This window comes from Balaenoptera borealis (genome assembly GCF_965194805.1).
Source record: "Balaenoptera borealis genome assembly, chromosome: 13".
NCBI classification, from domain to species: Eukaryota; Metazoa; Chordata; class Mammalia; order Artiodactyla; family Balaenopteridae; genus Balaenoptera; species Balaenoptera borealis.
In genome coordinates, this window is record NC_138870.1 from 30718423 (window position 1) to 30744288 (window position 25866).

Sequence of the window (25866 nt, forward strand, 5' to 3'; positions counted from 1 at the left end):
TACACAGGTGGTGGAGAGGTGTTCTGCTCAATGGTTAGGTTCATGTTGGGGCTCCGCATTTACAGCTGATAGGAATGTGAGGACAAGCTCATGCCATTTCAAACATTTCCAAGTGATACTGAGAGAGATGTTGAAGGTGCAAAATGAGGGTGCTGAATGACCTCACAAAGTGGGAATGGTGGGCCCATTTTGATATGAAATTCAAAACAAGTTCATGACCAAAGGAAATAATACAAAATGACAACATAATCATTACACTCCCCTCTCCCTTAGAAGTAAAAATCAGTATACCCCTCTCTCTCTCCAGCATGAAAGGATGAGATAAAGGCTCAGCAGCAGCCCCCGTGAAACACATGGTCAACACTGTGAAGAGGTGTTACTAAGACGATTTGGTCCGACGCAGAGATGGAAAGAGACAACTCTGCCCTTAGCCTGATCAGGCCCATAGGAAGGAACCATATTGGGGGAAGCCTTTGAGAGTGTGGCAATGAGAGGGGACCTTATTTGGGAGGGGACTCCCTGTTGCCGATCTTGAAAATGCAAAGATGGGACATTCGTTTAATGGGGCTGTTGCAGAGTGGATGCGCCCAGAGGTTGGGCCACCCTGCTTGAGAATCAAAGCACCTTCAAGTCCTAAACTGCTTGAGTGCTGCAATCGCCGGATTTGGGGTCTGGGGCAACCCAGGTCTTCGTCCGAGATTTCCGGAGAGCGCTTTCTCTTGGGAGCACGTCTGGGGACTGGCTTCTCTGCTTCCACTTTTGCTGGCTTGGCCAAAGGAACCTCCGCGTAGGCCCGGTAGCCACCAAGCAGTCAGCATGTCTCCCGATACCAGCCCAACTGCGTTTCTCCACACCCTCGCTAGAGGACATGGTAGTGACCAGGGGTAGGTTGAGAAACGGGAGCCACTGCTGCTGCAAAGAAAATCAGAAGTGATCAGTCCCTGCTGCTGTACCCAGTCTCCTGCCAGAATTTCCCTCTCTCGTGTCTCTCCCAGTTTCTGCCTGAAGACCTTTAATCTACTTGACATCCAAAACACAGCCTTGGCCCATCACCTCTATGAGTCCCTAGAGAAGGGACACTGGCTGCAAAAGCAATTCCTGGAGCGGACGGCTGCAGCACATGAGGAAGTCTCTTCACCGTTTCCAGTGAAAAGAGGAGAACCCGAAAGTAATTGCAGTCAGGATCCTCTCCATCTCTCCCTTCCACAACAAGAAAACATTTCTTGCAGTCTGTCACTTCTGAGGCTTTAATGGAAATAGCGTTCAAGGTTTGGGAAAAAATAATCTAATATAAATTGGTTAAAAACCCGCCCGCCTTGGCAACCCCTCTTGGACCCCATTTATTCTGCGTGTTTCGACCACACTGAACTCTAGCCCTGTGATACTTTTATCTAGATTAGAACAAGGCCAAATACTTAGGCAGAGTGATCAGGAGACCTAGAACCACGTTCTGTATACCAAGACTAGACTCACATCAACCCAGTCTCCTGGGACACCATCTCCTCAACTCTCCAGTCTCAATAGCACTTCAACACCCCTCTTGGTTCTTCCGGTCTTCCCATAAATATGGCCCCACCCTGTCCCCTAGTACTCAGCAGCGCAGAATGGGATGTGTCTGAGGGGACCGATATAGATGTCTGCATGACAGCACAGAGGTGCCTGGGTTTGAAGGTGCGGTTCAAGAGTGGCCCTCTTCCTCCAAATGCTCCATTTACCATTTGTCAACAAAAATGCACTTGTCTTTGGCTAAGAGGCCAATCGGGAAAGGGTCTGAATGGAAGCATCCTGTAGCCCAAAGGGGAAGGCTACATTTATAAAGATCAGAAGCATCCTGCACACTTGTCCAGGGATGACCTTTCACTTGTCCTCAGCATTGAGCACTGTGGGTCCCTGAAGGTGTCCCAGGTCACTGGTTTTATTTACAGCTGGGAATTCGCTCAGGTGTATGTGGTGGGCAGGCCGCACAGGGACATGTGGCAGCCAGGGGAGGTTGTGTGTACACCATGCCTCCTGTACAGATGCCCCATTTCAGTGAACATGCTGCACAGCCCTCTCAGGGAACAGAGGACAGGTTAGAGGAAATACAGAAGATCTGGTCAGACATCCTCTCTCAGACAACCAAAGAGATTGGTATCTGGTGGAGAACTGTCAGGGAAGTTTCTCTGAGGGCAGCACGTTGGCATAGTTACCCTGCCATGGCAACTGTGAGAAGGCCTGTGAGGGCATCATTACCCAGTGAGGTCATATAAGGAACCTGTGACTTGAGGGGCAGGCTTCAGGAGGAGGGGCAGTTTTGTGGAGGAGAGCAGGGGGGAGGCAGAGGTACTCTTCATGGCCCCTCACACCTGGGCCTCCCCGCCCATGCCCTAGTCTAGTAGACAACCCATGCGGGGCGTTCCACTGGGCTGGCACAGCCCCAGGGGCCCAGGAGGGCAAGAGAGACCCACATTCTGAGATTGGCTTGAGAGGCAAGATTAACGTAAGAGACAGCTAGGTTGTATGGCACTGACCCAAAGAGGCAGAGATTTGTGTGGACTGGGGAATCAGGGAAGGCTCCTTGGCAGTGGGCCTGAAGGACAAGTGAGATTTAGACCCATGGGGAAGAGAGGGAAGACATTCCAGTTTAGGAAGAATAAAAGCAAAGACACACTCTCCTCGACCTTGTCCTGCCCCAAATATAAATTCATAGACCACTCCCATTTTCACAACTGAGGACTGAAGAAAACCAAGAGGTTAAGGGGCCTACCCAGTGTTACACAGGTGGTGGAGAGGTGTTCTGCTCAATGGTTAGGTTCATGTTGGGGCTCCGCATTTACAGCTGATAGGAATGTGAGGACAAGCTCATGCCATTTCAAACATTTCCAAGTGATACTGAGAGAGATGTTGAAGGTGCAAAATGAGGGTGCTGAATGACCTCACAAAGTGGGAATGGTGGGCCCATTTTGATATGAAATTCAAAACAAGTTCATGACCAAAGGAAATAATACAAAATGACAACATAATCATTACACTCCCCTCTCCCTTAGAAGTAAAAATCAGTATACCCCTCTCTCTCTCCAGCATGAAAGGATGAGATAAAGGCTCAGCAGCAGCCCCCGTGAAACACATGGTCAACACTGTGAAGAGGTGTTACTAAGACGATTTGGTCCGACGCAGAGATGGAAAGAGACAACTCTGCCCTTAGCCTGATCAGGCCCATAGGAAGGAACCATATTGGGGGAAGCCTTTGAGAGTGTGGCAATGAGAGGGGACCTTATTTGGGAGGGGACTCCCTGTTGCCGATCTTGAAAATGCAAAGATGGGACATTCGTTTAATGGGGCTGTTGCAGAGTGGATGCGCCCAGAGGTTGGGCCACCCTGCTTGAGAATCAAAGCACCTTCAAGTCCTAAACTGCTTGAGTGCTGCAATCGCCGGATTTGGGGTCTGGGGCAACCCAGGTCTTCGTCCGAGATTTCCGGAGAGCGCTTTCTCTTGGGAGCACGTCTGGGGACTGGCTTCTCTGCTTCCACGTTTGCTGGCTTGGCCAAAGGAACCTCCGCGTAGGCCCGGTAGCCACCAAGCAGTCAGCATGTCTCCCGATACCAGCCCAACTGCGTTTCTCCACACCCTCGCTAGAGGACATGGTAGTGACCAGGGGTAGGTTGAGAAACGGGAGCCACTGCTGCTGCAAAGAAAATCAGAAGTGATCAGTCCCTGCTGCTGTACCCAGTCTCCTGCCAGAATTTCCCTCTCTCGTGTCTCTCCCAGTTTCTGCCTGAAGACCTTTAATCTACTTGACATCCAAAACACAGCCTTGGCCCATCACCTCTATGAGTCCCTAGAGAAGGGACACTGGCTGCAAAAGCAATTCCTGGAGCGGACGGCTGCAGCACATGAGGAAGTCTCTTCACCGTTTCCAGTGAAAAGAGGAGAACCGAAAGTAATTGCAGTCAGGATCCTCTCCATCTCTCCCTTCCACAACAAAGAAAACATTTCTTGCAGTCTGTCACTTCTGAGGCTTTAATGGAAATAGCGTTCAAGGTTTGGGAAAAAATAATCTAATATAAATTGGTTAAAAACCCGCCCGCCTTGGCAACCCCTCTTGGACCCCATTTATACTGCGTGTTTCGACCACACTGAACTCTAGCCCTGTGATACTTTTATCTAGATTAGAACAAGGCCAAATACTTAGGCAGAGTGATCAGGAGACCTAGAACCACGTTCTGTATACCAAGACTAGACTCACATCAACCCAGTCTCCTGGGACACCATCTCCTCAACTCTCCAGTCTCAATAGCACTTCAACACCCCTCTTGGTTCTTCCGGTCTTCCCATAAATATGGCCCCACCCTGTCCCCTAGTACTCAGCAGCGCAGAATGGGATGTGTCTGAGGGGACCGATATAGATGTCTGCATGACAGCACAGAGGTGCCTGGGTTTGAAGGTGCGGTTCAAGAGTGGCCCTCTTCCTCCAAATGCTCCATTTACCATTTGTCAACAAAAATGCACTTGTCTTTGGCTAAGAGGCCAATCGGGAAAGGGTCTGAATGGAAGCATCCTGTAGCCCAAAGGGGAAGGCTACATTTATAAAGATCAGAAGCATCCTGCACACTTGTCCAGGGATGACCTTTCACTTGTCCTCAGCATTGAGCACTGTGGGTCCCTGAAGGTGTCCCAGGTCACTGGTATTACTTACAGCTGGGAATTCGCTCAGGTGTATGTGGTGGGCAGGCCGCACAGGGACATGTGGCAGCCAGGGGAGGTTGTGTGTACACCATGCCTCCTGTACAGATGCCCCATTTCAGTGAACATGCTGCACAGCCCTCTCAGGGAACAGAGGACAGGTTAGAGGAAATACAGAAGATCTGGTCAGACATCCTCTCTCAGACAACCAAAGAGATTGGTATCTGGTGGAGAACTGTCAGGGAAGTTTCTCTGAGGGCAGCACGTTGGCATAGTTACCCTGCCATGGCAACTGTGAGAAGGCCTGTGAGGGCATCATTACCCAGTGAGGTCATATAAGGAACCTGTGACTTGAGGGGCAGGCTTCAGGAGGAGGGGCAGTTTTGTGGAGGAGAGCAGGGGGGAGGCAGAGGTACTCTTCATGGCCCCTCACACCTGGGCCTCCCCGCCCATGCCCTAGTCTAGTAGACAACCCATGCGGGGCGTTCCACTGGGCTGGCACAGCCCCAGGGGCCCAGGAGGGCAAGAGAGACCCACATTCTGAGATTGGCTTGAGAGGCAAGATTAACGTAAGAGACAGCTAGGTTGTATGGCACTGACCCAAAGAGGCAGAGATTTGTGTGGACTGGGGAATCAGGGAAGGCTCCTTGGCAGTGGGCCTGAAGGACAAGTGAGATTTAGACCCATGGGGAAGAGAGGGAAGACATTCCAGTTTAGGAAGAATAAAAGCAAAGACACACTCTCCTCGACCTTGTCCTGCCCCAAATATAAATTCATAGACCACTCCCATTTTCACAACTGAGGACTGAAGAAAACCAAGAGGTTAAGGGGCCTACCCAGTGTTACACAGGTGGTGGAGAGGTGTTCTGCTCAATGGTTAGGTTCATGTTGGGGCTCCGCATTTACAGCTGATAGGAATGTGAGGACAAGCTCATGCCATTTCAAACATTTCCAAGTGATACTGAGAGAGATGTTGAAGGTGCAAAATGAGGGTGCTGAATGACCTCACAAAGTGGGAATGGTGGGCCCATTTTGATATGAAATTCAAAACAAGTTCATGACCAAAGGAAATAATACAAAATGACAACATAATCATTACACTCCCCTCTCCCTTAGAAGTAAAAATCAGTATACCCCTCTCTCTCTCCAGCATGAAAGGATGAGATAAAGGCTCAGCAGCAGCCCCCGTGAAACACATGGTCAACACTGTGAAGAGGTGTTACTAAGACGATTTGGTCCGACGCAGAGATGGAAAGAGACAACTCTGCCCTTAGCCTGATCAGGCCCATAGGAAGGAACCATATTGGGGGAAGCCTTTGAGAGTGTGGCAATGAGAGGGGACCTTATTTGGGAGGGGACTCCCTGTTGCCGATCTTGAAAATGCAAAGATGGGACATTCGTTTAATGGGGCTGTTGCAGAGTGGATGCGCCCAGAGGTTGGGCCACCCTGCTTGAGAATCAAAGCACCTTCAAGTCCTAAACTGCTTGAGTGCTGCAATCGCCGGATTTGGGGTCTGGGGCAACCCAGGTCTTCGTCCGAGATTTCCGGAGAGCGCTTTCTCTTGGGAGCACGTCTGGGGACTGGCTTCTCTGCTTCCACTTTTGCTGGCTTGGCCAAAGGAACCTCCGCGTAGGCCCGGTAGCCACCAAGCAGTCAGCATGTCTCCCGATACCAGCCCAACTGCGTTTCTCCACACCCTCGCTAGAGGACATGGTAGTGACCAGGGGTAGGTTGAGAAACGGGAGCCACTGCTGCTGCAAAGAAAATCAGAAGTGATCAGTCCCTGCTGCTGTACCCAGTCTCCTGCCAGAATTTCCCTCTCTCGTGTCTCTCCCAGTTTCTGGCGGAAGACCTTTAATCTACTTGACATCCAAAACACAGCCTTGGCCCATCACCTCTATGAGTCCCTAGAGAAGGGACACTGGCTGCAAAAGCAATTCCTGGAGCGGACGGCTGCAGCACATGAGGAAGTCTCTTCACCGTTTCCAGTGAAAAGAGGAGAACCCGAAAGTAATTGCAGTCAGGATCCTCTCCATCTCTCCCTTCCACAACAAGAAAACATTTCTTGCAGTCTGTCACTTCTGAGGCTTTAATGGAAATAGCGTTCAAGGTTTGGGAAAAAATAATCTAATATAAATTGGTTAAAAACCCGCCCGCCTTGGCAACCCCTCTTGGACCCCATTTATTCTGCGTGTTTCGACCACACTGAACTCTAGCCCTGTGATACTTTTATCTAGATTAGAACAAGGCCAAATACTTAGGCAGAGTGATCAGGAGACCTAGAACCACGTTCTGTATACCAAGACTAGACTCACATCAACCCAGTCTCCTGGGACACCATCTCCTCAACTCTCCAGTCTCAATAGCACTTCAACACCCCTCTTGGTTCTTCCGGTCTTCCCATAAATATGGCCCCACCCTGTCCCCTAGTACTCAGCAGCGCAGAATGGGATGTGTCTGAGGGGACCGATATAGATGTCTGCATGACAGCACAGAGGTGCCTGGGTTTGAAGGTGCGGTTCAAGAGTGGCCCTCTTCCTCCAAATGCTCCATTTACCATTTGTCAACAAAAATGCACTTGTCTTTGGCTAAGAGGCCAATCGGGAAAGGGTCTGAATGGAAGTATCCTGTAGCCCAAAGGGGAAGGCTACATTTATAAAGATCAGAAGCATCCTGCACACTTGTCCAGGGATGACCTTTCACTTGTCCTCAGCATTGAGCACTGTGGGTCCCTGAAGGTGTCCCAGGTCACTGGTTTTATTTACAGCTGGGAATTCGCTCAGGTGTATGTGGTGGGCAGGCCGCACAGGGACATGTGGCAGCCAGGGGAGGTTGTGTGTACACCATGCCTCCTGTACAGATGCCCCATTTCAGTGAACATGCTGCACAGCCCTCTCAGGGAACAGAGGACAGGTTAGAGGAAATACAGAAGATCTGGTCAGACATCCTCTCTCAGACAACCAAAGAGATTGGTATCTGGTGGAGAACTGTCAGGGAAGTTTCTCTGAGGGCAGCACGTTGGCATAGTTACCCTGCCATGGCAACTGTGAGAAGGCCTGTGAGGGCATCATTACCCAGTGAGGTCATATAAGGAACCTGTGACTTGAGGGGCAGGCTTCAGGAGGAGGGGCAGTTTTGTGGAGGAGAGCAGGGGGGAGGCAGAGGTACTCTTCATGGCCCCTCACACCTGGGCCTCCCCGCCCATGCCCTAGTCTAGTAGACAACCCATGCGGGGCGTTCCACTGGGCTGGCACAGCCCCAGGGGCCCAGGAGGGCAAGAGAGACCCACATTCTGAGATTGGCTTGAGAGGCAAGATTAACGTAAGAGACAGCTAGGTTGTATGGCACTGACCCAAAGAGGCAGAGATTTGTGTGGACTGGGGAATCAGGGAAGGCTCCTTGGCAGTGGGCCTGAAGGACAAGTGAGATTTAGACCCATGGGGAAGAGAGGGAAGACATTCCAGTTTAGGAAGAATAAAAGCAAAGACACACTCTCCTCGACCTTGTCCTGCCCCAAATATAAATTCATAGACCACTCCCATTTTCACAACTGAGGACTGAAGAAAACCAAGAGGTTAAGGGGCCTACCCAGTGTTACACAGGTGGTGGAGAGGTGTTCTGCTCAATGGTTAGGTTCATGTTGGGGCTCCGCATTTACAGCTGATAGGAATGTGAGGACAAGCTCATGCCATTTCAAACATTTCCAAGTGATACTGAGAGAGATGTTGAAGGTGCAAAATGAGGGTGCTGAATGACCTCACAAAGTGGGAATGGTGGGCCCATTTTGATATGAAATTCAAAACAAGTTCATGACCAAAGGAAATAATACAAAATGACAACATAATCATTACACTCCCCTCTCCCTTAGAAGTAAAAATCAGTATACCCCTCTCTCTCTCCAGCATGAAAGGATGAGATAAAGGCTCAGCAGCAGCCCCCGTGAAACACATGGTCAACACTGTGAAGAGGTGTTACTAAGACGATTTGGTCCGACGCAGAGATGGAAAGAGACAACTCTGCCCTTAGCCTGATCAGGCCCATAGGAAGGAACCATATTGGGGGAAGCCTTTGAGAGTGTGGCAATGAGAGGGGACCTTATTTGGGAGGGGACTCCCTGTTGCCGATCTTGAAAATGCAAAGATGGGACATTCGTTTAATGGGGCTGTTGCAGAGTGGATGCGCCCAGAGGTTGGGCCACCCTGCTTGAGAATCAAAGCACCTTCAAGTCCTAAACTGCTTGAGTGCTGCAATCGCCGGATTTGGGGTCTGGGGCAACCCAGGTCTTCGTCCGAGATTTCCGGAGAGCGCTTTCTCTTGGGAGCACGTCTGGGGACTGGCTTCTCTGCTTCCACTTTTGCTGGCTTGGCCAAAGGAACCTCCGCGTAGGCCCGGTAGCCACCAAGCAGTCAGCATGTCTCCCGATACCAGCCCAACTGCGTTTCTCCACACCCTCGCTAGAGGACATGGTAGTGACCAGGGGTAGGTTGAGAAACGGGAGCCACTGCTGCTGCAAAGAAAATCAGAAGTGATCAGTCCCTGCTGCTGTACCCAGTCTCCTGCCAGAATTTCCCTCTCTCGTGTCTCTCCCAGTTTCTGGCGGAAGACCTTTAATCTACTTGACATCCAAAACACAGCCTTGGCCCATCACCTCTATGAGTCCCTAGAGAAGGGACACTGGCTGCAAAAGCAATTCCTGGAGCGGACGGCTGCAGCACATGAGGAAGTCTCTTCACCGTTTCCAGTGAAAAGAGGAGAACCCGAAAGTAATTGCAGTCAGGATCCTCTCCATCTCTCCCTTCCACAACAAGAAAACATTTCTTGCAGTCTGTCACTTCTGAGGCTTTAATGGAAATAGCGTTCAAGGTTTGGGAAAAAATAATCTAATATAAATTGGTTAAAAACCCGCCCGCCTTGGCAACCCCTCTTGGACCCCATTTATTCTGCGTGTTTCGACCACACTGAACTCTAGCCCTGTGATACTTTTATCTAGATTAGAACAAGGCCAAATACTTAGGCAGAGTGATCAGGAGACCTAGAACCACGTTCTGTATACCAAGACTAGACTCACATCAACCCAGTCTCCTGGGACACCATCTCCTCAACTCTCCAGTCTCAATAGCACTTCAACACCCCTCTTGGTTCTTCCGGTCTTCCCATAAATATGGCCCCACCCTGTCCCCTAGTACTCAGCAGCGCAGAATGGGATGTGTCTGAGGGGACCGATATAGATGTCTGCATGACAGCACAGAGGTGCCTGGGTTTGAAGGTGCGGTTCAAGAGTGGCCCTCTTCCTCCAAATGCTCCATTTACCATTTGTCAACAAAAATGCACTTGTCTTTGGCTAAGAGGCCAATCGGGAAAGGGTCTGAATGGAAGCATCCTGTAGCCCAAAGGGGAAGGCTACATTTATAAAGATCAGAAGCATCCTGCACACTTGTCCAGGGATGACCTTTCACTTGTCCTCAGCATTGAGCACTGTGGGTCCCTGAAGGTGTCCCAGGTCACTGGTTTTATTTACAGCTGGGAATTCGCTCAGGTGTATGTGGTGGGCAGGCCGCACAGGGACATGTGGCAGCCAGGGGAGGTTGTGTGTACACCATGCCTCCTGTACAGATGCCCCATTTCAGTGAACATGCTGCACAGCCCTCTCAGGGAACAGAGGACAGGTTAGAGGAAATACAGAAGATCTGGTCAGACATCCTCTCTCAGACAACCAAAGAGATTGGTATCTGGTGGAGAACTGTCAGGGAAGTTTCTCTGAGGGCAGCACGTTGGCATAGTTACCCTGCCATGGCAACTGTGAGAAGGCCTGTGAGGGCATCATTACCCAGTGAGGTCATATAAGGAACCTGTGACTTGAGGGGCAGGCTTCAGGAGGAGGGGCAGTTTTGTGGAGGAGAGCAGGGGGGAGGCAGAGGTACTCTTCATGGCCCCTCACACCTGGGCCTCCCCGCCCATGCCCTAGTCTAGTAGACAACCCATGCGGGGCGTTCCACTGGGCTGGCACAGCCCCAGGGGCCCAGGAGGGCAAGAGAGACCCACATTCTGAGATTGGCTTGAGAGGCAAGATTAACGTAAGAGACAGCTAGGTTGTATGGCACTGACCCAAAGAGGCAGAGATTTGTGTGGACTGGGGAATCAGGGAAGGCTCCTTGGCAGTGGGCCTGAAGGACAAGTGAGATTTAGACCCATGGGGAAGAGAGGGAAGACATTCCAGTTTAGGAAGAATAAAAGCAAAGACACACTCTCCTCGACCTTGTCCTGCCCCAAATATAAATTCATAGACCACTCCCATTTTCACAACTGAGGACTGAAGAAAACCAAGAGGTTAAGGGGCCTACCCAGTGTTACACAGGTGGTGGAGAGGTGTTCTGCTCAATGGTTAGGTTCATGTTGGGGCTCCGCATTTACAGCTGATAGGAATGTGAGGACAAGCTCATGCCATTTCAAACATTTCCAAGTGATACTGAGAGAGATGTTGAAGGTGCAAAATGAGGGTGCTGAATGACCTCACAAAGTGGGAATGGTGGGCCCATTTTGATATGAAATTCAAAACAAGTTCATGACCAAAGGAAATAATACAAAATGACAACATAATCATTACACTCCCCTCTCCCTTAGAAGTAAAAATCAGTATACCCCTCTCTCTCTCCAGCATGAAAGGATGAGATAAAGGCTCAGCAGCAGCCCCCGTGAAACACATGGTCAACACTGTGAAGAGGTGTTACTAAGACGATTTGGTCCGACGCAGAGATGGAAAGAGACAACTCTGCCCTTAGCCTGATCAGGCCCATAGGAAGGAACCATATTGGGGGAAGCCTTTGAGAGTGTGGCAATGAGAGGGGACCTTATTTGGGAGGGGACTCCCTGTTGCCGATCTTGAAAATGCAAAGATGGGACATTCGTTTACTGGGGCTGTTGCAGAGTGGATGCGCCCAGAGGTTGGGCCACCCTGCTTGAGAATCAAAGCACCTTCAAGTCCTAAACTGCTTGAGTGCTGCAATCGCCGGATTTGGGGTCTGGGGCAACCCAGGTCTTCGTCCGAGATTTCCGGAGAGCGCTTTCTCTTGGGAGCACGTCTGGGGACTGGCTTCTCTGCTTCCACTTTTGCTGGCTTGGCCAAAGGAACCTCCGCGTAGGCCCGGTAGCCACCAAGCAGTCAGCATGTCTCCCGATACCAGCCCAACTGCGTTTCTCCACACCCTCGCTAGAGGACATGGTAGTGACCAGGGGTAGGTTGAGAAACGGGAGCCACTGCTGCTGCAAAGAAAATCAGAAGTGATCAGTCCCTGCTGCTGTACCCAGTCTCCTGCCAGAATTTCCCTCTCTCGTGTCTCTCCCAGTTTCTGCCTGAAGACCTTTAATCTACTTGACATCCAAAACACAGCCTTGGCCCATCACCTCTATGAGTCCCTAGAGAAGGGACACTGGCTGCAAAAGCAATTCCTGGAGCGGACGGCTGCAGCACATGAGGAAGTCTCTTCACCGTTTCCAGTGAAAAGAGGAGAACCGAAAGTAATTGCAGTCAGGATCCTCTCCATCTCTCCCTTCCACAACAAAGAAAACATTTCTTGCAGTCTGTCACTTCTGAGGCTTTAATGGAAATAGCGTTCAAGGTTTGGGAAAAAATAATCTAATATAAATTGGTTAAAAACCCGCCCGCCTTGGCAACCCCTCTTGGACCCCATTTATACTGCGTGTTTCGACCACACTGAACTCTAGCCCTGTGATACTTTTATCTAGATTAGAACAAGGCCAAATACTTAGGCAGAGTGATCAGGAGACCTAGAACCACGTTCTGTATACCAAGACTAGACTCACATCAACCCAGTCTCCTGGGACACCATCTCCTCAACTCTCCAGTCTCAATAGCACTTCAACACCCCTCTTAGTTCTTCCGGTCTTCCCATAAATATGGCCCCACCCTGTCCCCTAGTACTCAGCAGCGCAGAATGGGATGTGTCTGAGGGGACCGATATAGATGTCTGCATGACAGCACAGAGGTGCCTGGGTTTGAAGGTGCGGTTCAAGAGTGGCCCTCTTCCTCCAAATGCTCCATTTACCATTTGTCAACAAAAATGCACTTGTCTTTGGCTAAGAGGCCAATCGGGAAAGGGTCTGAATGGAAGCATCCTGTAGCCCAAAGGGGAAGGCTACATTTATAAAGATCAGAAGCATCCTGCACACTTGTCCAGGGATGACCTTTCACTTGTCCTCAGCATTGAGCACTGTGGGTCCCTGAAGGTGTCCCAGGTCACTGGTATTACTTACAGCTGGGAATTCGCTCAGGTGTATGTGGTGGGCAGGCCGCACAGGGACATGTGGCAGCCAGGGGAGGTTGTGTGTACACCATGCCTCCTGTACAGATGCCCCATTTCAGTGAACATGCTGCACAGCCCTCTCAGGGAACAGAGGACAGGTTAGAGGAAATACAGAAGATCTGGTCAGACATCCTCTCTCAGACAACCAAAGAGATTGGTATCTGGTGGAGAACTGTCAGGGAAGTTTCTCTGAGGGCAGCACGTTGGCATAGTTACCCTGCCATGGCAACTGTGAGAAGGCCTGTGAGGGCATCATTACCCAGTGAGGTCATATAAGGAACCTGTGACTTGAGGGGCAGGCTTCAGGAGGAGGGGCAGTTTTGTGGAGGAGAGCAGGGGGGAGGCAGAGGTACTCTTCATGGCCCCTCACACCTGGGCCTCCCCGCCCATGCCCTAGTCTAGTAGACAACCCATGCGGGGCGTTCCACTGGGCTGGCACAGCCCCAGGGGCCCAGGAGGGCAAGAGAGACCCACATTCTGAGATTGGCTTGAGAGGCAAGATTAACGTAAGAGACAGCTAGGTTGTATGGCACTGACCCAAAGAGGCAGAGATTTGTGTGGACTGGGGAATCAGGGAAGGCTCCTTGGCAGTGGGCCTGAAGGACAAGTGAGATTTAGACCCATGGGGAAGAGAGGGAAGACATTCCAGTTTAGGAAGAATAAAAGCAAAGACACACTCTCCTCGACCTTGTCCTGCCCCAAATATAAATTCATAGACCACTCCCATTTTCACAACTGAGGACTGAAGAAAACCAAGAGGTTAAGGGGCCTACCCAGTGTTACACAGGTGGTGGAGAGGTGTTCTGCTCAATGGTTAGGTTCATGTTGGGGCTCCGCATTTACAGCTGATAGGAATGTGAGGACCAGCTCATGCCATTTCAAACATTTCCAAGTGATACTGAGAGAGATGTTGAAGGTGCAAAATGAGGGTGCTGAATGACCTCACAAAGTGGGAATGGTGGGCCCATTTTGATATGAAATTCAAAACAAGTTCATGACCAAAGGAAATAATACAAAATGACAACATAATCATTACACTCCCCTCTCCCTTAGAAGTAAAAATCAGTATACCCCTCTCTCTCTCCAGCATGAAAGGATGAGATAAAGGCTCAGCAGCAGCCCCCGTGAAACACATGGTCAACACTGTGAAGAGGTGTTACTAAGACGATTTGGTCCGACGCAGAGATGGAAAGAGACAACTCTGCCCTTAGCCTGATCAGGCCCATAGGAAGGAACCATATTGGGGGAAGCCTTTGAGAGTGTGGCAATGAGAGGGGACCTTATTTGGGAGGGGACTCCCTGTTGCCGATCTTGAAAATGCAAAGATGGGACATTCGTTTAATGGGGCTGTTGCAGAGTGGATGCGCCCAGAGGTTGGGCCACCCTGCTTGAGAATCAAAGCACCTTCAAGTCCTAAACTGCTTGAGTGCTGCAATCGCCGGATTTGGGGTCTGGGGCAACCCAGGTCTTCGTCCGAGATTTCCGGAGAGCGCTTTCTCTTGGGAGCACGTCTGGGGACTGGCTTCTCTGCTTCCACTTTTGCTGGCTTGGCCAAAGGAACCTCCGCGTAGGCCCGGTAGCCACCAAGCAGTCAGCATGTCTCCCGATACCAGCCCAACTGCGTTTCTCCACACCCTCGCTAGAGGACATGGTAGTGACCAGGGGTAGGTTGAGAAACGGGAGCCACTGCTGCTGCAAAGAAAATCAGAAGTGATCAGTCCCTGCTGCTGTACCCAGTCTCCTGCCAGAATTTCCCTCTCTCGTGTCTCTCCCAGTTTCTGGCGGAAGACCTTTAATCTACTTGACATCCAAAACACAGCCTTGGCCCATCACCTCTATGAGTCCCTAGAGAAGGGACACTGGCTGCAAAAGCAATTCCTGGAGCGGACGGCTGCAGCACATGAGGAAGTCTCTTCACCGTTTCCAGTGAAAAGAGGAGAACCCGAAAGTAATTGCAGTCAGGATCCTCTCCATCTCTCCCTTCCACAACAAGAAAACATTTCTTGCAGTCTGTCACTTCTGAGGCTTTAATGGAAATAGCGTTCAAGGTTTGGGAAAAAATAATCTAATATAAATTGGTTAAAAACCCGCCCGCCTTGGCAACCCCTCTTGGACCCCATTTATTCTGCGTGTTTCGACCACACTGAACTCTAGCCCTGTGATACTTTTATCTAGATTAGAACAAGGCCAAATACTTAGGCAGAGTGATCAGGAGACCTAGAACCACGTTCTGTATACCAAGACTAGACTCACATCAACCCAGTCTCCTGGGACACCATCTCCTCAACTCTCCAGTCTCAATAGCACTTCAACACCCCTCTTGGTTCTTCCGGTCTTCCCATAAATATGGTCCCACCCTGTCCCCTAGTACTCAGCAGCGCAGAATGGGATGTGTCTGAGGGGACCGATATAGATGTCTGCATGACAGCACAGAGGTGCCTGGGTTTGAAGGTGCGGTTCAAGAGTGGCCCTCTTCCTCCAAATGCTCCATTTACCATTTGTCAACAAAAATGCACTTGTCTTTGGCTAAGAGGCCAATCGGGAAAGGGTCTGAATGGAAGCATCCTGTAGCCCAAAGGGGAAGGCTACATTTATAAAGATCAGAAGCATCCTGCACACTTGTCCAGGGATGACCTTTCACTTGTCCTCAGCATTGAGCACTGTGGGTCCCTGAAGGTGTCCCAGGTCACTGGTTTTATTTACAGCTGGGAATTCGCTCAGGTGTATGTGGTGGGCAGGCCGCACAGGGACATGTGGCAGCCAGGGGAGGTTGTGTGTACACCATGCCTCCTGTACAGATGCCCCATTTCAGTGAACATGCTGCACAGCCCTCTCAGGGAACAGAGGACAGGTTAGAGGAAATACAGAAGATCTGGTCAGACATCCTCTCTCAGACAACCAAAGAGATTGGTATCTGGTGGAGAACTGTCAGGGAAGTTTCTCTGAGGGCAGCACGTTGGCATAGTTACCCTGCCATGGCAACTGTGAGAAGGCCTGTGAGGGCATCATTACCCAGTGAGGTCATATAAGGAACCTGTGACTTGAGGGGCAGGCTTCAGGAGGAGGGGCAGTTTTGTGGAGGAGAGCAGGGGGGAGGCAGAGGTACTCTTCATGGCCCCTCACACCTGGGCCTCCCCGCCCATGCCCTAGTCTAGTAGACAACCCATGCGGGGCGTTCCACTGGGCTGGCACAGCCCCAGGGGCCCAGGAGGGCAAGAGAGACCCACATTCTGAGATTGGCTTGAGAGGCAAGATTAACGTAAGAGACAGCTAGGTTGTATGGCACTGACCCAAAGAGGCAGAGATTTGTGTGGACTGGGGAATCAGGGAAGGCTCCTTGGCAGTGGGCCTGAAGGACAAGTGAGATTTAGACCCATGGGGAAGAGAGGGAAGACATTCCAGTTTAGGAAGAATAAAAGCAAAGACACACTCTCCTCGACCTTGTCCTGCCCCAAATATAAATTCATAGACCACTCCCATTTTCACAACTGAGGACTGAAGAAAACCAAGAGGTTAAGGGGCCTACCCAGTGTTACACAGGTGGTGGAGAGGTGTTCTGCTCAATGGTTAGGTTCATGTTGGGGCTCCGCATTTACAGCTGATAGGAATGTGAGGACAAGCTCATGCCATTTCAAACATTTCCAAGTGATACTGAGAGAGATGTTGAAGGTGCAAAATGAGGGTGCTGAATGACCTCACAAAGTGGGAATGGTGGGCCCATTTTGATATGAAATTCAAAACAAGTTCATGACCAAAGGAAATAATACAAAATGACAACATAATCATTACACTCCCCTCTCCCTTAGAAGTAAAAATCAGTATACCCCTCTCTCTCTCCAGCATGAAAGGATGAGATAAAGGCTCAGCAGCAGCCCCCGTGAAACACATGGTCAACACTGTGAAGAGGTGTTACTAAGACGATTTGGTCCGACGCAGAGATGGAAAGAGACAACTCTGCCCTTAGCCTGATCAGGCCCATAGGAAGGAACCATATTGGGGGAAGCCTTTGAGAGTGTGGCAATGAGAGGGGACCTTATTTGGGAGGGGACTCCCTGTTGCCGATCTTGAAAATGCAAAGATGGGACATTCGTTTAATGGGGCTGTTGCAGAGTGGATGCGCCCAGAGGTTGGGCCACCCTGCTTGAGAATCAAAGCACCTTCAAGTCCTAAACTGCTTGAGTGCTGCAATCGCCGGATTTGGGGTCTGGGGCAACCCAGGTCTTCGTCCGAGATTTCCGGAGAGCGCTTTCTCTTGGGAGCACGTCTGGGGACTGGCTTCTCTGCTTCCACTTTTGCTGGCTTGGCCAAAGGAACCTCCGCGTAGGCCCGGTAGCCACCAAGCAGTCAGCATGTCTCCCGATACCAGCCCAACTGCGTTTCTCCACACCCTCGCTAGAGGACATGGTAGTGACCAGGGGTAGGTTGAGAAACGGGAGCCACTGCTGCTGCAAAGAAAATCAGAAGTGATCAGTCCCTGCTGCTGTACCCAGTCTCCTGCCAGAATTTCCCTCTCTCGTGTCTCTCCCAGTTTCTGCCTGAAGACCTTTAATCTACTTGACATCCAAAACACAGCCTTGGCCCATCACCTCTATGAGTCCCTAGAGAAGGGACACTGGCTGCAAAAGCAATTCCTGGAGCGGACGGCTGCAGCACATGAGGAAGTCTCTTCACCGTTTCCAGTGAAAAGAGGAGAACCGAAAGTAATTGCAGTCAGGATCCTCTCCATCTCTCCCTTCCACAACAAAGAAAACATTTCTTGCAGTCTGTCACTTCTGAGGCTTTAATGGAAATAGCGTTCAAGGTTTGGGAAAAAATAATCTAATATAAATTGGTTAAAAACCCGCCCGCCTTGGCAACCCCTCTTGGACCCCATTTATACTGCGTGTTTCGACCACACTGAACTCTAGCCCTGTGATACTTTTATCTAGATTAGAACAAGGCCAAATACTTAGGCAGAGTGATCAGGAGACCTAGAACCACGTTCTGTATACCAAGACTAGACTCACATCAACCCAGTCTCCTGGGACACCATCTCCTCAACTCTCCAGTCTCAATAGCACTTCAACACCCCTCTTGGTTCTTCCGGTCTTCCCATAAATATGGCCCCACCCTGTCCCCTAGTACTCAGCAGCGCAGAATGGGATGTGTCTGAGGGGACCGATATAGATGTCTGCATGACAGCACAGAGGTGCCTGGGTTTGAAGGTGCGGTTCAAGAGTGGCCCTCTTCCTCCAAATGCTCCATTTACCATTTGTCAACAAAAATGCACTTGTCTTTGGCTAAGAGGCCAATCGGGAAAGGGTCTGAATGGAAGCATCCTGTAGCCCAAAGGGGAAGGCTACATTTATAAAGATCAGAAGCATCCTGCACACTTGTCCAGGGATGACCTTTCACTTGTCCTCAGCATTGAGCACTGTGGGTCCCTGAAGGTGTCCCAGGTCACTGGTATTACTTACAGCTGGGAATTCGCTCAGGTGTATGTGGTGGGCAGGCCGCACAGGGACATGTGGCAGCCAGGGGAGGTTGTGTGTACACCATGCCTCCTGTACAGATGCCCCATTTCAGTGAACATGCTGCACAGCCCTCTCAGGGAACAGAGGACAGGTTAGAGGAAATACAGAAGATCTGGTCAGACATCCTCTCTCAGACAACCAAAGAGATTGGTATCTGGTGGAGAACTGTCAGGGAAGTTTCTCTGAGGGCAGCACGTTGGCATAGTTACCCTGCCATGGCAACTGTGAGAAGGCCTGTGAGGGCATCATTACCCAGTGAGGTCATATAAGGAACCTGTGACTTGAGGGGCAGGCTTCAGGAGGAGGGGCAGTTTTGTGGAGGAGAGCAGGGGGGAGGCAGAGGTACTCTTCATGGCCCCTCACACCTGGGCCTCCCCGCCCATGCCCTAGTCTAGTAGACAACCCATGCGGGGCGTTCCACTGGGCTGGCACAGCCCCAGGGGCCCAGGAGGGCAAGAGAGACCCACATTCTGAGATTGGCTTGAGAGGCAAGATTAACGTAAGAGACAGCTAGGTTGTATGGCACTGACCCAAAGAGGCAGAGATTTGTGTGGACTGGGGAATCAGGGAAGGCTCCTTGGCAGTGGGCCTGAAGGACAAGTGAGATTTAGACCCATGGGGAAGAGAGGGAAGACATTCCAGTTTAGGAAGAATAAAAGCAAAGACACACTCTCCTCGACCTTGTCCTGCCCCAAATATAAATTCATAGACCACTCCCATTTTCACAACTGAGGACTGAAGAAAACCAAGAGGTTAAGGGGCCTACCCAGTGTTACACAGGTGGTGGAGAGGTGTTCTGCTCAATGGTTAGGTTCATGTTGGGGCTCCGCATTTACAGCTGATAGGAATGTGAGGACAAGCTCATGCCATTTCAAACATTTCCAAGTGATACTGAGAGAGATGTTGAAGTTGCAAAATGAGGGTGCTGAATGACCTCACAAAGTGGGAATGGTGGGCCCATTTTGATATGAAATTCAAAACAAGTTCATGACCAAAGGAAATAATACAAAATGACAACATAATCATTACACTCCCCTCTCCCTTAGAAGTAAAAATCAGTATACCCCTCTCTCTCTCCAGCATGAAAGGATGAGATAAAGGCTCAGCAGCAGCCCCCGTGAAACACATGGTCAACACTGTGAAGAGGTGTTACTAAGACGATTTGGTCCGACGCAGAGATGGAAAGAGACAACTCTGCCCTTAGCCTGATCAGGCCCATAGGAAGGAACCATATTGGGGGAAGCCTTTGAGAGTGTGGCAATGAGAGGGGACCTTATTTGGGAGGGGACTCCCTGTTGCCGATCTTGAAAATGCAAAGATGGGACATTCGTTTAATGGGGCTGTTGCAGAGTGGATGCGCCCAGAGGTTGGGCCACCCTGCTTGAGAATCAAAGCACCTTCAAGTCCTAAACTGCTTGAGTGCTGCAATCGCCGGATTTGGGGTCTGGGGCAACCCAGGTCTTCGTCCGAGATTTCCGGAGAGCGCTTTCTCTTGGGAGCACGTCTGGGGACTGGCTTCTCTGCTTCCACTTTTGCTGGCTTGGCCAAAGGAACCTCCGCGTAGGCCCGGTAGCCACCAAGCAGTCAGCATGTCTCCCGATACCAGCCCAACTGCGTTTCTCCACACCCTCGCTAGAGGACATGGTAGTGACCAGGGGTAGGTTGAGAAACGGGAGCCACTGCTGCTGCAAAGAAAATCAGAAGTGATCAGTCCCTGCTGCTGTACCCAGTCTCCTGCCAGAATTTCCCTCTCTCATGTCTCTCCAAGTTTCTGGCTGAAGACCTTTAATCTACTTGACATCCAAAACACAGCCTTGGCCCATCACCTCTATGAGTCCCTAGAGAAGGGACACTGGCTGCAAAAGCAATTCCTGGAGCGGACGGCTGCAGCACATGAGGAAGTCTCTTCACCGTTTCCAGTGAAAAGAGGAGAACCGAAAGTAATTGCAGTCAAGATCCTCTCCATCTCTCCCTTCCACAACAAAGAAAACATTTCTTGCAGTCTGTCACTTCTGAGGCTTTAATGGAAATAGCGTTCAAGGTTTGGGAAAAAATAATCTAATATAAATTGGTTAAAAACCCGCCCGCCTTGGCAACCCCTCTTGGACCCCATTTATACTGCGTGTTTCGACCACACTGAACTCTAGCCCTGTGATACTTTTATCTAGATTAGAACAAGGCCAAATACTTAGGCAGAGTGATCAGGAGACCTAGAACCACGTTCTGTATACCAAGACTAGACTCACATCAACCCAGTCTCCTGGGACACCATCTCCTCAACTCTCCAGTCTCAATAGCACTTCAACACCCCTCTTGGTTCTTCCGGTCTTCCCATAAATATGGCCCCACCCTGTCCCCTAGTACTCAGCAGCGCAGAATGGGATGTGTCTGAGGGGACCGATATAGATGTCTGCATGACAGCACAGAGGTGCCTGGGTTTGAAGGTGCGGTTCAAGAGTGGCCCTCTTCCTCCAAATGCTCCATTTACCATTTGTCAACAAAAATGCACTTGTCTTTGGCTAAGAGGCCAATCGGGAAAGGGTCTGAATGGAAGCATCCTGTAGCCCAAAGGGGAAGGCTACATTTATAAAGATCAGAAGCATCCTGCACACTTGTCCAGGGATGACCTTTCACTTGTCCTCAGCATTGAGCACTGTGGGTCCCTGAAGGTGTCCCAGGTCACTGGTATTACTTACAGCTGGGAATTCGCTCAGGTGTATGTGGTGGGCAGGCCGCACAGGGATATGTGGCAGCCAGGGGAGGTTGTGTGTACACCATGCCTCCTGTACAGATGCCCCATTTCAGTGAACATGCTGCACTGCCCTCTCAGGGAACAGAGGACAGGTTAGAGGAAATACAGAAGATCTGGTCAGACATCCTCTCTCAGACAACCAAAGAGATTGGTATCTGGTGGAGAACTGTCAGGGAAGTTTCTCTGAGGGCAGCACGTTGGCATAGTTACCCTGCCATGGCAACTGTGAGAAGGCCTGTGAGGGCATCATTACCCAGTGAGGTCATATAAGGAACCTGTGACTTGATGGGCAGGCTTCAGGAGGAGGGGCAGTTTTGTGGAGGACAGCAGGGGGGAGGCAGAGGTACTCTTCATGGCCCCTCACACCTGAGCCTCCCCGCCCATGCCCTAGCCTAGTAGACAACCCATGCGGGGCGTTCCACTGGGCTGGCACAGCCCCAGGGGCCCAGGAGGGCAAGAGAGACCCACATTCTGAGATTGGCTTGAGAGGCAAGATTAACGTAAGAGACAGCTAGGTTGTATGGCACTGACCCAAAGAGGCAGAGATTTGTGTGGACTGGGGAATCAGGGAAGGCTCCTTGGCAGTGGGCCTGAAGGACAAGTGAGATTTAGACCCATGGGGAAGAGAGGGAAGACATTCCAGTTTAGGAAGAATAAAAGCAAAGACACACTCTCCTCGACCTTGTCCTGCCCCAAATATAAATTCATAGACCACTCCCATTTTCACAACTGAGGACTGAAGAAAACCAAGAGGTTAAGGGGCCTACCCAGTGTTACACAGGTGGTGGAGAGGTGTTCTGCTCAATGGTTAGGTTCATGTTGGGGCTCCGCATTTACAGCTGATAGGAATGTGAGGACCAGCTCATGCCATTTCAAACATTTCCAAGTGATACTGAGAGAGATGTTGAAGGTGCAAAATGAGGGTGCTGAATGACCTCACAAAGTGGGAATGGTGGGCCCATTTTGATATGAAATTCAAAACAAGTTCATGACCAAAGGAAATAATACAAAATGACAACATAATCATTACACTCCCCTCTCCCTTAGAAGTAAAAATCAGTATACCCCTCTCTCTCTCCAGCATGAAAGGATGAGATAAAGGCTCAGCAGCAGCCCCCGTGAAACACATGGTCAACACTGTGAAGAGGTGTTACTAAGACGATTTGGTCCGACGCAGAGATGGAAAGAGACAACTCTGCCCTTAGCCTGATCAGGCCCATAGGAAGGAACCATATTGGGGGAAGCCTTTGAGAGTGTGGCAATGAGAGGGGACCTTATTTGGGAGGGGACTCCCTGTTTCCGATCTTGAAAATGCAAAGATGGGACATTCGTTTACTGGGGCTGTTGTAGAGTGGATGCGCCCAGAGGTTGGGCCACCCTGCTTGAGAATCAAAGCACCTTCAAGTCCTAAACTGCTTGAGTGCTGCAATCGCCGGATTTGGGGTCTGGGGCAACCCAGGTCTTCGTCCGAGATTTCCGGAGAGCGCTTTCTCTTGGGAGCACGTCTGGGGACTGGCTTCTCTGCTTCCACTTTTGCTGGCGTGGCCAAAGGAACCTCCGCGTAGGCCCGGTAGCCACCAAGCAGTCAGTATGTCTCCCGATACCAGCCCAACTGCGTTTCTCCACACCCTCGCTAGAGGACATGGTAGTGACCAGGGGTAGGTTGAGAAACGGGAGCCACTGCTGCTGCAAAGAAAATCAGAAGTGATCAGTCCCTGCTGCTGTACCCAGTCTCCTGCCAGAATTTCCCTCTCTCATGTCTCTCCCAGTTTCTGCCTGAAGACCTTTAATCTACTTGACATCCAAAACACAGCCTTGGCCCATCACCTCTATGAGTCCCTAGAGAAGGGACACTGGCTGCAAAAGCAATTCCTGGAGCGGACGGCTGCAGCACATGAGGAAGTCTCTTCACCGTTTCCAGTGAAAAGAGGAGAACCCGAAAGTAATTGCAGTCAGGATCCTCTCCATCTCTCCCTTCCACAACAAGAAAACATTTCTTGCAGTCTGTCACTTCTGAGGCTTTAATGGAAATAGCGTTCAAGGTTTGGGAAAAAATAATCTAATATAAATTGGTTAAAAACCCGCCCGCCTTGGCAACCCCTCTTGGACCCCATTTATTCTGCGTGTTTCGACCACACTGAACTCTAGCCCTGTGATACTTTTATCTAGATTAGAACAAGGCCAAATACTTAGGCAGAGTGATCAGGAGACCTAGAACCACGTTCTGTATACCAAGACTAGACTCACATCAACCCAGTCTCCTGGGACACCATCTCCTCAACTCTCCAGTCTCAATAGCACTTCAACACCCCTCTTGGTTCTTCCGGTCTTCCCATAAATATGGCCCCACCCTGTCCCCTAGTACTCAGCAGCGCAGAATGGGATGTGTCTGAGGGGACCGATATAGATGTCTGCATGACAGCACAGAGGTGCCTGGGTTTGAAGGTGCGGTTCAAGAGTGGCCCTCTTCCTCCAAATGCTCCATTTACCATTTGTCAACAAAAATGCACTTGTCTTTGGCTAAGAGGCCAATCGGGAAAGGGTCTGAATGGAAGCATCCTGTAGCCCAAAGGGGAAGGCTACATTTATAAAGATCAGAAGCATCCTGCACACTTGTCCAGGGATGACCTTTCACTTGTCCTCAGCATTGAGCACTGTGGGTCCCTGAAGGTGTCCCAGGTCACTGGTTTTATTTACAGCTGGGAATTCGCTCAGGTGTATGTGGTGGGCAGGCCGCACAGGGACATGTGGCAGCCAGGGGAGGTTGTGTGTACACCATGCCTCCTGTACAGATGCCCCATTTCAGTGAACATGCTGCACAGCCCTCTCAGGGAACAGAGGACAGGTTAGAGGAAATACAGAAGATCTGGTCAGACATCCTCTCTCAGACAACCAAAGAGATTGGTATCTGGTGGAGAACTGTCAGGGAAGTTTCTCTGAGGGCAGCACGTTGGCATAGTTACCCTGCCATGGCAACTGTGAGAAGGCCTGTGAGGGCATCATTACCCAGTGAGGTCATATAAGGAACCTGTGACTTGAGGGGCAGGCTTCAGGAGGAGGGGCAGTTTTGTGGAGGAGAGCAGGGGGGAGGCAGAGGTACTCTTCATGGCCCCTCACACCTGGGCCTCCCCGCCCATGCCCTAGTCTAGTAGACAACCCATGCGGGGCGTTCCACTGGGCTGGCACAGCCCCAGGGGCCCAGGAGGGCAAGAGAGACCCACATTCTGAGATTGGCTTGAGAGGCAAGATTAACGTAAGAGACAGCTAGGTTGTATGGCACTGACCCAAAGAGGCAGAGATTTGTGTGGACTGGGGAATCAGGGAAGGCTCCTTGGCAGTGGGCCTGAAGGACAAGTGAGATTTAGACCCATGGGGAAGAGAGGGAAGACATTCCAGTTTAGGAAGAATAAAAGCAAAGACACACTCTCCTCGACCTTGTCCTGCCCCAAATATAAATTCATAGACCACTCCCATTTTCACAACTGAGGACTGAAGAAAACCAAGAGGTTAAGGGGCCTACCCAGTGTTACACAGGTGGTGGAGAGGTGTTCTGCTCAATGGTTAGGTTCATGTTGGGGCTCCGCATTTACAGCTGATAGGAATGTGAGGACCAGCTCATGCCATTTCAAACATTTCCAAGTGATACTGAGAGAGATGTTGAAGGTGCAAAATGAGGGTGCTGAATGACCTCACAAAGTGGGAATGGTGGGCCCATTTTGATATGAAATTCAAAACAAGTTCATGACCAAAGGAAATAATACAAAATGACAACATAATCATTACACTCCCCTCTCCCTTAGAAGTAAAAATCAGTATACCCCTCTCTCTCTCCAGCATGAAAGGATGAGATAAAGGCTCAGCAGCAGCCCCCGTGAAACACATGGTCAACACTGTGAAGAGGTGTTACTAAGACGATTTGGTCCGACGCAGAGATGGAAAGAGACAACTCTGCCCTTAGCCTGATCAGGCCCATAGGAAGGAACCATATTGGGGGAAGCCTTTGAGAGTGTGGCAATGAGAGGGGACCTTATTTGGGAGGGGACTCCCTGTTGCCGATCTTGAAAATGCAAAGATGGGACATTCGTTTAATGGGGCTGTTGCAGAGTGGATGCGCCCAGAGGTTGGGCCACCCTGCTTGAGAATCAAAGCACCTTCAAGTCCTAAACTGCTTGAGTGCTGCAATCGCCGGATTTGGGGTCTGGGGCAACCCAGGTCTTCGTCCGAGATTTCCGGAGAGCGCTTTCTCTTGGGAGCACGTCTGGGGACTGGCTTCTCTGCTTCCACTTTTGCTGGCTTGGCCAAAGGAACCTCCGCGTAGGCCCGGTAGCCACCAAGCAGTCAGCATGTCTCCCGATACCAGCCCAACTGCGTTTCTCCACACCCTCGCTAGAGGACATGGTAGTGACCAGGGGTAGGTTGAGAAACGGGAGCCACTGCTGCTGCAAAGAAAATCAGAAGTGATCAGTCCCTGCTGCTGTACCCAGTCTCCTGCCAGAATTTCCCTCTCTCGTGTCTCTCCCAGTTTCTGGCGGAAGACCTTTAATCTACTTGACATCCAAAACACAGCCTTGGCCCATCACCTCTATGAGTCCCTAGAGAAGGGACACTGGCTGCAA